Below are 14006 nucleotides of genomic sequence, written 5' to 3'. Positions count from 1 at the left end.
TAGGATGCTGAGCTATCTATCTATCTATGAAGTGGCTTCAGATTATAGTTGTTGTTCTTCGATTTGTTTGAATGGTGCAATTCTCTCTCTGATTCCCTGGATTTTATTTATTTATTTATTAAGTCAACTGGGGGAAGGGGAAATAAGATGGTTGATGCCTTTGAAAACTCAGCTGGGTAAGGCATATCATTCAAGGACAAATTTCTCATTCCATACAACCCTGAAGAACCAAAAGGGAATGCTACTTGCATTGCTAGACTTCAGTGGTGGCAGTGTGTGTTATTATTAAACTCTTCCAATATAGTTTTCAGAGACCGCAAGAGAGAAAGAGTGCATTCACACCAATATCCCAGCTGCAATGCTGACATCTTGGCTGATGCTGGAACATTGCAATGCAAAATCACCTTCCCCGCTAGAGACTATGAAAAGCAAAGGGGGGAAAAGATATGTGTGCCAAAAACAGAAAGCCCATCTATGTCTTTCTGTAGACTAATCATCTCTGAGACATCACTTGATGGCAGGGGAGCAAAGCTGGGGTTTGACAGTTGCTCACTCTGATGGTCCATGTTCTGCTGCCCTAGCAATGAGAATTAGCTTTGGAATTTTGTCCCTGCTCTCGTCCATTCCTGTCTTGTTGCATTCGCAGGCTGCATGCCTGGAACAAATTAAATGCCAACAAAACTGTCTTGCTCTCCCTCTGCATCCCATCAGTGAGTGAGACACGCTCACTCCATCCTTCTCTCTCTCAATTGCCAGCTCTCATTTCCACTTCTTTTTCTCAGTTTCTTCACATTGATTCTCCTCCTGCCTCCTCTGACTGTGACATCTGCAGGAATGTCTGCAGGAATGTGTGAAACCCATTTCTTTATTTCAATGTCTGTGTGTGTGTGTGTGTGTGTGTGTATTTCTGCTTCCCTGTGCCCTAGTATTTGCATATTTTGGACATTTATCTGGAAAGAAAAAGCAGAGAGGCAATTTTTTTGGAAAACTGATCCAAATAATTGTTGGGTATTATGACCTGCAATCACACATCATGTTCCCTATTCAAAAACCAAGAGAGAAGTGCACGCCTGAATCACTTTTGCACACTGCAGTTGTCTTAATTATGCATCGCAGTCTCCATTCAAAGACATAAACACCAGTAATCACATGTACATCGCATGTGCAATTAATCTATTACTTTGTTTTTCTTTTTCTTTTCCTTTTTCCCTCCAATTCTAGCAATGAAATTACTGATTTGGGAAACTCATCCCACCAGCAAATTGTCCCTTTTCACATCAAAAGTAAAAGACCTTTTTTATTACTGTGATCCCTATTTTTCTATCCTTGTTCCTCAACTTTCATTCCCTTATAACAGTTCTGTTTCGTTGTCTCTCCCTCGCTTCTCTTCAGGCCTATTTAATCTCATTTCTTCCTTCCTTTTCAGCACCATCACACATCATGTGGAGGGAGAAAATGCTCTTTGACTTACAATTCCCTGCTGTAAGCTCCACTCCACTGAGATCCTCTGAAGCACTGGATATTAAACAGATCTTTGCGTAGTTATTAACTGATCATTACAGGTTTCTGTTAGTAGCAGAAGCCATGTACTTCACAACAGTTGAGGACCAGTTGCCTGGAAAGCTAAGCAAGCAAACTTAACTTAAACAGCAGGTCAGTACCACAGAAAAGGGAAAGGAAGAATTCATGGGGAAAGAAAGGTGATGTTAGACCTTAGGGATAATGTATTTGTTATTGTTATTTGCCATCAAGGTGACTTTGACTCATGAGAACCTTATGAATTGAGCTCTCCAAGACCTTCAGTTCTTCTCTGTCCTGCTCAGGTCTTAACAAAATCAGGGTTGTGCCTTACTTGTTTGAATTAATCCACCTGTAGTGCAGTCTCCCTCTTTTCCTATTGCCTGCCACTTTAGCAAGTATTATTCTCTTTCAATAAGTCATTGGATTATGAGGAACAATGTTCCCTGTAATATGTTACTTTTCAGGGAAATAAAGGTCAATGTTGTTGTTGTTGCTGTTACATGTATAATACTGATGCTAACGTATTGTTCTTGGGACTGATGAGTGCCACTTTTTCATTATTTCCAAAATTTACTTGTGTTATCCTTATACATAATGATTAAAGCTCTGAGGTAAGTTTTGGGGCTGCCAGTTGTTTGTGTTGCATTTCAAGTACTGCATATTCATTCACTAGATTGGATCATTTTTTAGAAATGGAGGAGGATTATATTGCTGCTGCTGTTATTTGGTGTTGAGTTTAGGACAACACCCATGGCCCTTTCCCCTCTCACAATTATGCACATAACAGGCTAAGTAGAGAGAAAGAAGAGAGGGACTCTACTTCTGCTGAGATGCCCAGGATCTGAGGCCATGGTACTGTGAACCTTACTCACAGCAATTACCTAGGAATTGTGAAATGTGCAAAAAGATGAGCAACAGAAACAGGAAGGAAAGGAGCGAAGACACAGCCTTTTAAAGTGAAATATAATTGCATGCTATTGAGCTGCATGCAGAATAGCTCAACACAGCAGGAGAGCTCTGTGGAAAGAAACATTGGTCTAGGTTTTGTAAACCAGGCTGGAAAATGTATTTGCCTTTCTCTTGACCTAATTCAGCCTACTATTTCTTTGTAAGCAATCTAGGCCAGCATTAGACAGAGTGAGGCAGGTGTCTCAGATGGCCTATGATGGAGACAGCAGTGGTGCCCCCTCTTCTATTCACCCTGAACCTCCTAACAACTTTCTTCTTGTGGAAGACACAACCTTTCCTGCAGACCCGAAACTGGTGTATGGTTTTCAAGTGTAGTTCAGGAACCTATCCTCTTGCAAGTATGGCTCAGCTGCCAGTTCCATTACTTTCTGGATTGGGAGTAGAAGAAGGCACCCTCTGGTCAGCTGCTGGCAACAGTGAAATGGTTCCTTTCTGAGAAACCAAGTCAGATGCAAAGGTGATACAGACTCATTAATGGACAACAGCTTACAATGGAGGTATGTAATGTAATTTAATTTAATGTAATATAATATAGTTTATTCGGTCTTTGACCAGTATAAAAAGAAAAGAAAAGAAAAACAGCATCAGTATAATTTAAAATATACATTGTACATACCTGGGCATGAATAGTACTTAAACAATTACAGTTACAATAATGCCGGGTCAAATCATCTATGCAGCAGTAAAATTTTCATTTACCAATTGAGGGCAGATTTTACACACAATGTAGCAGAATTTGGCCACCTTATGGATCATACTAGGGTCACGACTATCCAGAAGGAGGCGTAAGTAAAATAGATCGGTATTACCTGGGAATTTGTTTATGATCGGATAGATCAGTTGGTTACGGACATCCCTATAAAACGGGCAATAAAGGAGAACATGCTCGGTGGTTTCAATGGCGCCTAAGTCACAATGGCATAGTCGGAGTTCATATGGAATTTTCTTAAATCTTCCTTCTAATACAGCTGTGGGTAACATATTAAAACGTGCCAGAGTTAAAGCTCTTCTGAACTTAGGTAAGGTGACATGAAACAAATATGGAGCTGGAGAGGAAACCAAGACCTGATCACTAACCACTATATGTTTAGGGAAGGAAGCAGTTTAATGGAGGTACATAATGCATGTTTGTTCAATGTGTTCCACACACGAGACAAACATACACCATCCAACCCTATAAATCTTATCTGAAGTAAACTTTTAGTTCAGTGCACCATCCTCATCCCTAGAAATGGAGAGATGCAACTGAGAAACAGAAACTAGTGGCATTTGTATCTATGAAGATTATCAGACCAGCACTTTAGTGCTGGTAAATCATCTCTAAAACATTGAGGAAGCACAGATGTGTGAAAGCCTGACGCACTTCCACAACGTCAGGGAACTGTCAGCTCTCCTTCAGCTTCTCTTTGCAGTGCGGATATGACACCGTGAAGTGCCAATGGTGCACTCGCAGCATCATATGTGTTGTGCAACGTGCGGACGCAGCGCGTCCGCTAAGTAAAGATAGCAGCCCACATGTGGAACGGGCGCTGCCATTTTGTACAGACTCAGTCCGTATTAGAGTTAGGGGCATCCAGAAGGGACGCCCCTTTCTAACCCTAATATGGACCCAGTCTGTACTTTATGCCCGTCTGTAACGGGCCAGAGCTAGCACCCAAAAGTCCCTGTTATTTCTTGTAGCTAATATTATCATCTTGAGAATTCTCAACAGGGCCTGCTTTATTCATTTTAGTAAAGAGGGAGATCTTAAAGAAAGAAAGTGAAATCTAGAGAAAAAGAGGCATTCCTAGTCAGATCAAAACCACAGAAGTCTAAGCAAACTGATAAGCATTTAAGGTCTATTGATGCCTATGAGATTTCAATATACAATATTGAATTATCAACAGATTTCCCCCTTATCAATAAAATTAAAAACAATAACCAGAGGCACAAAGAGCTGTCACTGAATATAAAATTTCAAATAATCCATCCATAAAAATATCCCTTCATCATAAATTTGGAATGTTTTCTTAGCAGAGAAGGAAGAAAGAGATTGATATGTGGGTACTGTATGCAAATAAACAAGCAAAATATTGAATTCTTTCTCCTTTCTTACACCATTGTTGTAGAGGAGAAGAATGTAAAACTTATTTCTCAGAGGAGAGCACAACATTGCAAGGGAAGGAAGTTTACAGCAAAATGATACAATTTTTTTAAAGGAGTTTGCTCAACAGAAACAAAGTCCACACTAAGACTGACCCAGTGGCAATAGAGCTGTGTGAGTGATGATAAGGAAAATAGTTAGAAAAAAATTAGCTACATTGGATTATGGGAGCCTGAATCTCCCCGGGTCTTCCCTTGAAGAAATACAGTCTGGTACTGGGCTGCAAGCTGTTGCAATGAGAGGTAATAATTGAATTTGTTTTCATTTAATTTGGAGGGCCTTTAATTAAAAGCCAGGCCTGTGTGTGCAGAGAGATAAAGCTGAGCACACGAGACTGGGGGTAATTTGGGTGCCAAATGCAATAATTAATTTTAAATGTGGAGGTCAGGAGACAGGCTCTATCGCCATGCAATCAGTGCGTGGCACCGGCCATCCGAATGGAATGGGCTCATGAGCAGCGGAAATGCTTAAGTGATTTTTGAAGCCTTAACAGCAATTATACAGCAGTGTGGAGGTTAATTTGCAGAGTTCATTAATCAGGGAAATAAACACGTCAGCGATCGCCAAGTAAAAGGGGGGCCTGACAAAGTGAGTGACTAGGTGAGTGCAAGAAGGAAAAAAGGAGGGGAGGAATCCTGCACAGCAGTTGCTATATGGAAGGAACTGATTTGTGTTCCTAATGCCTGCACTGCTGAGACTTGATTTCTATTCTCATTGCCCATGTCTGATAATCCTGGTGGCGCAGTGGTTAAATGCCTGTACTGCAGCCACTCACTCAAAACCATAAGGTTGCGAGTTCAATACCAGCAAAGGTCACTCAAGCTTGCATCCTTCTGAGGTCGCTAAAATGAGTACCTACTTGTTGGGGGCAATTAGCATACAGTTGTAAACCACTTAGACACTGCTAGTTCAGTATGAAGCGGTATACAAATGAAGCTGTTTGTTTTTGTTTAAGAGGCAAAGGCACTTAGGTTGGCAGCCCATTAGGCTAGGTGAGATGACAGCCTTGAGCAACATGTTTTGGCTCTCTTGAAGCAGCAGCATATTGTTAGACATTTGATTTATTATGGTGTGCTTGCTTTACTGCAAGGACTGGGAAGAAATGTTCCTGATATTTTCTGCCTTGGAAACCAAAGTACCTTGGATCACTTAGGGTAGTATCCAGCTTGATTTTGGAGAGGAGAGTATTTACTGTCTTGCATCTGGCAGCAAAATGTTTTTGGCCAGCCTTTCTCCTACGGTCCTTGGACTGTACCCCTGAGTTCATATGATGAATCCAAAATGCCACCTCAAGGTGGCATTCTGGCCTTAGATGGGAAAATGGGAGATACCAGCCCTCCAAGTGCTGAAACACAGAGAGCTTCCCACAATAGTTTTCTTTCCAAGGTTAGACCATCAGCCTGATAAAGGGTCAAAAAAAGAGCATTGTGGCAGATGGAGATGACCATACTTCCAAGTCATAGAGAACTGAAACACCATTTAGAATGTGGAAGATTCATTTCTCTCCTATTGTTCGGAAATAAAGTGAGGTTGTTTAATTATCAGAAAAGTGGGAAAGCAGTTGAAAAATGGTTCTGCTGAAAATTCCACTTTGCAGTCCAGGAGTGATCTGGAGGGAGAGATTTGTAGGGTTGCCAGAGTGAAGACTAGAAAGGCCATCTGCGCCTTTAATGGTTGCACAGTACATGGAATTTTCAGCAGTTGTTGTTTGTTGTACAACCAGGTAACAAGCAACACCTGTTGAAATATCATTTTCTAAACAATGATTCCAGGTATGGCTGCCCTCTACAATTTTCACTCTTGTAACCCTAAATTGGAACCTCAGGGATCACAGTAGTTGATCCATGGGGCAAATCTCAGCCTTAGGATAGCTCTGTGGGAGTCTGAAGGGAAAGTAGATCAATAGTAGATCAATATGGTAAAACCAGCTCGGCGCACTGTACATAATGGTGGACTTGAGACCAGGGAGACCTGCATCCATATCTTTTAACTCAAAGTAAGGAAAATGAGTTTTACTTTTAGGTGGGTTGACTTAACATTTCCCAGTTTTCTCAGTTTTTTCAAAGATTTTGCAATTCTTTCCAAAGGGTTTAGCCACCCACCATTTAAATGGGAAAATTAGGTGTAGAGGGAGAGGAACTAAAGCACCCAATTAAATAGATCTCTGCAAACTAACAGCATTAATTTTAATGCATCAGAGCCAAATGTCTATAATAGAATAATATAAGGGAAATGTTTAATTTGTTTTCAGATTATGCACATATACAGCAGTAGGCATGATCCAAAATGAGGAATCCAAAAAGAGGAATCCCCCAAATGGGGGAAGGACACCTCTTCAAAGATTTCACCTGCCACTTATGTTACTCCTCCTCCAACTAAACCTTTTAAACGAAAGTGCTTTAATCAGTTCATTTAACTAGTTGCTAATTGTTTCTTGGGGGGGGGGGGGACACAACATTTTCTGTTTTTAAATAGCTGGAAAAGGAAAACACCTTCAAGAGTGGGAAGAAAGAGAATTAAATCTTGAAATACGCCAGGTCATTTTCTAACAATAAAAACAACCTTTTGCATTACCTTTGGATTGTTCCTTAACTACGCATCCCTCATTTTGGCTGCAGATTTTCTCTTAGATTGCTGCTACTTCATCCTCTGCCCAGCCAAGAAGTTACAAGAGTGGCCTTGTGTGTTTATTAGTTGTTATTCCAGGTTAAATTATAAAGGGATTTGGATGAAGTATCAGATCGAATTTCCTGAGCGAATGAGCTGTTCAACAGTGGAACTGTTCAAGTGCTGAAAGGTGGTGGATTCTCTTTTGTTAGAGGTCAAGCAGAAACTGGATGCTCATCTGTAAGAGGTGTCATAGCAATGGATTCACTGAAACAACAGAGGGTTGAACTACGGAACTCTGAATGTTGCTTCCAGCTCTTTAATTCTAACACCACCTAACAAGGTAATGCCAGAATGACACAGGAGAATTCCATTTGAATACCCATTCTCTGGGTTCTTCAATATTGCTCCTCCAGATGGTTGGGAGTTCAGCTTCCCAAATCCTTTATCACTGGTCCAAGCTAGCTGGGAATTCTGGGGAAATGGAGTCCAGACCATCTGGAGAACCAAGGTTTCAGACCCACTGCCTTAGAGGAAGGAGGAGGTAAATATACAAATAAAGACAACATTTCAGAAAACAGCACACACCCTTTGCACAAATGTGGAGAAGTGGATTGAGGGTTTATTTATTTTTTAAATCAAGATATAGTAGGAAATTTGGAGGCAAGTGGGAAAGTTTACATTGTCCAGAATTTGCTATTTACAGTGATCACCCACATGTGGCCTGTCCTAGCTTAATTCACTGGGAGAGTAGGAACCAACAAGACAATGACATTCACTAATGCCCATTATGTTCTTGTGTGCTAAAATATTCCCCTTCCACACACACATGGCATCATCTCACAAGTTTTAGTGCTTTTCACACAAATACTGAATGGGTCTCATGGTCATATTTTGAAAGACCATTGCAATTATGCCATTGCCCCCATATATATAGGGCATCTGCTAAAGAAACTGGCTAATGCTTGTTAGCCTACACAGACACATACTGATAATCCACATTCCCATGAGACACATACTATAATGTGCCATGTTATCATATATCGTAAATTCCTAAATCAATAGAGTAGTAGCTTTAATGGTAGAAATGGCACTTGAATTATTGGAACAAGCTATAATGTGGACATTTTGCAATCCCAAATCAAGTCTCTCCTCATATGCATTAAGGCCAAATCGTAACTTTCCTTGAGACTTCTAATAGCAGAAGAGTGGCCAGCTATGATTTATCATAGTCATAAAATAATAAAATGAAATAAAATATCTAAGGAGGCACACATTTTGCATTAAATTCATGTCAACTAATGTAGATGTATGCAGTGAGAACATGTCATCAAAAAGTATTTGGAAAAGTTCCCTGCATGTTTCCTTAAACCACTATAAATGTATTAAGTGATGATAACCTCAAGGTCTGGCTCTCTCTTCCTGAAATGTAAACTGGACTTGGATTGCTGCAACTCTATGAATGAAAGACAGTTCTATGCAAAGTTGGGCATGTAATCAGACTGCAAAGCAATGGTTCAAGGGCCACCCCCCCCCCAAAATAGGGGGAATAGGCATCTACCTCAAATGCATCGATTTAAACATTAGTCTAAAATGTTGCCAAGATTAAGGTAGGAGTGTGTGCTTATCATTTATTTATTTAGGTAAGAGTTAAAGATACAGAACCAATCCAGAAGATCTATTCCATTTAGATATGAACAAGAAATATCTGTGAAGCAATGTAAGGAAGCTGCTGGTTAGAAAAAGAACTGTTTACCCTTGAAATAGTTTTAGAGAAGCAACAACCCAACAGCTTTTCTTTAACTAATTGCTCCCTGGAGAAGGGACCCTGTTGCAAAGCATGGATGATCTTCCCTCCTCCTTTTACATCTATTTCAGGAAGTATTGGAATCACCCCCTGCCCCCCGCCTTTGTATAAAGTCATAGATGAATATACATGCAAAGGAGCTGCTATATTCTGTAGGTGCTTTGATGTTGCTGGGAAACAAAACAGAGGGCAGAACAAGCAGCGTTGGAATGAGGATGGTGAGAAATAAAAAGAAACAATAATGACAAAATGCAATGCAATCCCGGCATCACTTTCACTCCTCCAGTTCCACTAGTGACAGCAATTTGTTTGCAGTTTGATTGCCAAGCCAAGGCAATGTTGAGTGCCCAATCCTACAGAGGAATGTGCAGTTCATAGAACTGGGACAGATCCTCTAGTATTGACTTAAAGAGAGCCCTCTTTCTTCGCCTCTACCACCATGTCCAAATCTCTGTGTCAAAGAATCAGCACTTCTCACAACTCCCAAAGGCCCAAGTCTTTCTGTGTCACAAGAGTGCTACAGCAGATGCTGTTGCACCACTGTTATCAGTTGTGCTCAATAAATATGAATATCGGACTCTGATGCGTAAGACAGGAAAACTGTCTGTTGCCACAGTCTGCACAAATGGTTAAGAAAGCATAGTAGACAGCTAGGACTGATGGTTGTCCGGATCCTTGTCCATCTTGAGTGGGAAAGTCAAAGCTTATTCTAAAGTGCAGACTGTGAAATTCCTTATTCCTCACCTCCTGCTGACAAGGAAATAGTCTCATAGTTTGAGAGCTATCAGTGCTTACCTGTCTGGTCTACCTCCACTAAATGGAGACCTACCAAACTGGTTGAGACTGGTACAGCTCCATTGAGAGGCATCATGCAGCTTTCAGAGGGGCTGAGAAACCTATCTGGATTGGAAACAAGGTTAATATCTATACTATTTTTTTAAGAAAATTGTTTTTGATGCAAAATAGCTTGATCTTCTACCTCATTCTAACTTGAAATCAATCTGGTTAATATCTATTTTTGAAACCTTCATCTTGTAAGGCCCTACAGAGAGTTAGTGCTCCCCTTTCCCCCCCCCCCCCCCCCCAAAAAAAAACAACCTAGTAAAACCAAGTCTTAACACCACCTTACAATTCTAAATCACCCAATCCCTAAAATTCCAAAGGGGTTTCTGTGCAAGTTTGCTTGAAAACTTGATAAGATTATAAAGCAGGGTCTCCATTTGCACTGAGGCAGAAAACTGCATGTAACATGGTTTTAACAGATTTTCTCACTTTCTACAATTAGAGATGTGCAAAGCCACAGAACCCTCTTTTGCCTTTCTTCTATTTTTGTGTGTGTCCTGATGAAACTCACTGCTTCAGGGCTACACATAGGAAGGCAGACGTTACAGATACTTTCTTTATCACGCCCAACATTTGTGTATGCATGTGCAACAGCATTAGGTGGAACACAATCCCACATCTTATCAAGTGGAGATATAACCATCTTCCATCTTTTCCAGGCAGATAGAACTGAGCCTCCCCTAACCACACCATTTCATTTTTCTCTCTCCCTTTGAAACCATCTTCTTTTTTTCCCAAGCCATCTTCCTTCTTCCATTTCAGGCTTTGACAGGAGGGGATGAACTGCACACACAGCTTAAGAATTCTATTTTTATTGTTCGGAAGTTTCCAACATTATAGTGTCAAAGTGTCAAGCCACTTTTCAATTTAAATGATAGCTCACCTCTTCTGCTACAGGCAATACATGCACCATCATCGCCACTGTGCAAGCAATTTTAACACAATTTTGTCAAGTAAACCAGGATTATCATCCACATATTGCAGATAGGGCACTGCGATTGAGACAAAAATAGTGGCGTGCTTAAGGCCACCAGTGCACTCAGAGCTAAAACACATTTTGAATCAGAGACTTTACCATTCATTGTCAGCCATTATATATGTTATTCTTTCCTGCCTACCATTCAGCACTAGTTAAGTCTGTCTTTCAAGAGAGAAAAAAAGAAAGAAAAAAGAAAAAGAAAGAAAGCTTCTAACTATATCTAGGGACCGACGGGTCTTTAGTCTTAAACTTTTCTGCCTGTTCAAACTGTGCTTAATTAAACATTGTAATTAAAGTTCACAAGAATGATTGCACCTGTCAACTTGGAAAGGGAAAGGCTAATAGAAATCCCGTTTCTCCAGTGCAGTGAGAAATCCATGGAGTTGCTGCCGGATGGGGACAAAAACTACAAAGGGGAGAAGGGTGAGGATGGAAGAGGGGTAGGAGAACTGGAATCCGATCTTTACAGATGATTTCCTCTGAGCAACATTCTGTAAAAAGGTATCAGGATTGGACAGGGCTTGACTGGAATGTGGAGCTCACACCAATGAGTGACAATGCAAAGGTATAAAAATAGAATGCATAGACAATACATATGGAGGAAATTTCCTCATTCCTTCCTCTTATAGAATACTGAGACAATGGAGTTGTGTACACAAGCCAAAACCAATCACCATAGATATTTACTTCCTTTCAAATCCAGATAGATTTCTCAACCCCCCTGAAGGCTGCAGGATAGCTCACAATTGGGTGGGGGGCTTACCAGTCTAAACCAGTTCTATTCCATGGAGATAAATAAGACTTTTAAAGTTCTGATTGCTCTCATCAAGAAACAATTTCCTTGCTTCTGTTAGGTGTTCCCAGGATGGACTAAGCTCTCACCTCTCACTATTCTGCGCAGAGAAGAAGATAGTTCCTTCTTTGATGAGAGCTAAACTACAATATTTACATTGATCCATGGATAAGTCGACCCAAGTTTTTTGGGCCCATTTTTTGACTAAAATTTCTAGACTTTTACATGAGCATATACAGTACTTTCCCCTTTTCCTTCTGTTTGCTCTTCATTCTTGCTTCTGGAGGCAGCTGTTCGCCTGTTCAGCATAATCACACACAGCTACAGTAGGAAAACCTAGTGCAGAATCCCACTCTTTCCCAGGTAAAGCTTTATTGCTTTGTTTATTGCAGACACACTGCTGCAACTCAACACTGATTTTTCTTTCTTTCTCCAGCCCTCCTTCACCACCTTCTGAATGCCAATGCTGCAAAAGAAACTTGCAGCTAGGCAGAAGACAGGAAAAGAGTTGCTGGGCTAGACTTTCATTAAAAAGATTTTGCAAAAATGAGCTTCTTTGTCAGAGACTTGGGCCCCATACAGACAGGCCAAAATAAAACTGCTTTGGGTCACTTTGGAAGTGTGCTGTTTAAATGATGCGTGCATCCTAATAGGCCAGAAGCTACACCAAAGCCATATTCCAGTTCTTAAGACTGGAGTGTGGCTTTGGTGCAGCTTCCAGACTCTTAGGGATGCATACATCATTTAAACAGCATGACTCCAAAGTGACCCGAAGCAGCTTTATTTTGGCCTGTCTGTACGTGGCCTTTGTTAACTGAATTATGCCTGTATCTAGCAAATTTGGGGTCTTGGAACTGCAAATTTACCTTAGGGTTTGAATTCGCTTATATTTCTGAGGCCAGTTGTAGCAGCCTAAGGCTTGTTACACCAGCATTTGCATTCATTCTGAACTAGAACAAGGATTGTATTCAAGAGTGTTCAGTGAGCAAGTGGTTGTGCAACAGCTTTGCATATCTAGTGACCCATGCTTTTACACAACTCCTTTGTTCAACCTCTTGTACAATAGTTTGCATAACCACCTGTCAAAGGTACAATCCAGAGCAACTATACTATCAGGAAATTTACTCCATTAGCAATGAGGCCAATTACATGTTAAATGTAACTTTCCAAGCTGTCTACCTAGAGCTTTCATGGACTTTTTGGAGCCATCCTTTGTTGTCTAAAGCAACCCCAAAATAAACCATATCTCCTGAGGAACCCTTGCTCAGATTCATGAGTTTCACATCATTTGATTTCTTCTGAGCATCACACAGGTTTAGTGTTTTGTAGCAGAACAAGGACTTTCCAGCATTTTACAACCAACTGAATATGAAATCATACCAGACGGCTTCTCCCCTGAAGTTCATCAAGAACAAAGTATTTGTTGTTGATACAGTAAAATATTTATCAAACACGTTTTTTAAAGAAATGCACATACACACATCTGAATAAGCACAGAGGCATGTAGATTTATTTTTTTGATCAGAGCTTCAAATCTGAATTCCTGACAGAGAGAAAAAGTATCCATTATTTATTAAAATTAATTTATAATTTATTTTTTGAATTCATAGGATTATTTTTTTAAAAATTCAACAAACACACACTTTTAAAAAAACCTCAAAAGGGAGCAGTTGATGGATCAATGTGGGCATGGGTTCCATTAAATGAAATTTAAACTTTCATGCACAGGTATAATATCTAGCGGCGGCAGGGGGGGTGCATTTCTTTTCATAAAGCCTCTTATACACACGAGTGAAAACAGAACAGTCCCATGTTACTGAGCTGGACAAACACATACATAAACCAACACATCAACTTAGAAACATCTCCTTGATATGTTAATATTGCACACATAAGGAATAACTTACATGGTGTTGGGGAGAGATTTAGTACTTTATCATATGACCCGCATTCTCACTGTGATCGCATTAATGAAGGGAAGTGCATAAATACTGGATTGGGAGCACTCCCTACTGCACATCATTTCATTAGCACAACCTGGCTGTTGCTGGTCCCATGCGCTCTCCTTCACCCTTGTCCTTAACACCACTTCCCTCCCCTATGCCCTAGCGAGCATGCCTTTTGTTTTTGTGCATATGTGTTTTTGTTTCTTTCTTTAAACACATTTCTCAAGTTGTGCTAATGAGAATTTAAAAAATCAAAATAAAATCAAAACCCCTGGTTCTTCTGGAGTAATGAAAGGATGAAGAAAAGGAAGAGACACTGACACCACATGACTGCGCAATTTTGGATCTGCCACAGGATAATTTGTCACTGAGATGAAAGGGGCTTCTTACCAATGTCA

General features: G+C 40.3%; 1 protein-coding gene across 1 annotated transcript in view; it reads right to left on the bottom strand.

The window, feature by feature from the left end:
• The window catches only part of OPCML (opioid binding protein/cell adhesion molecule like), a 916982-nt gene that overhangs the window by 836953 nt on the left and 66023 nt on the right, over positions 1–14006 (bottom strand). The window lies entirely within an intron of this gene.

Source organism: Sceloporus undulatus, chromosome 6 (genome assembly GCF_019175285.1).
Source record: "Sceloporus undulatus isolate JIND9_A2432 ecotype Alabama chromosome 6, SceUnd_v1.1, whole genome shotgun sequence".
NCBI classification, from domain to species: domain Eukaryota; kingdom Metazoa; phylum Chordata; class Lepidosauria; order Squamata; family Phrynosomatidae; genus Sceloporus; species Sceloporus undulatus.
This window is presented reverse-complemented; position numbering and strand designations above follow the sequence as displayed.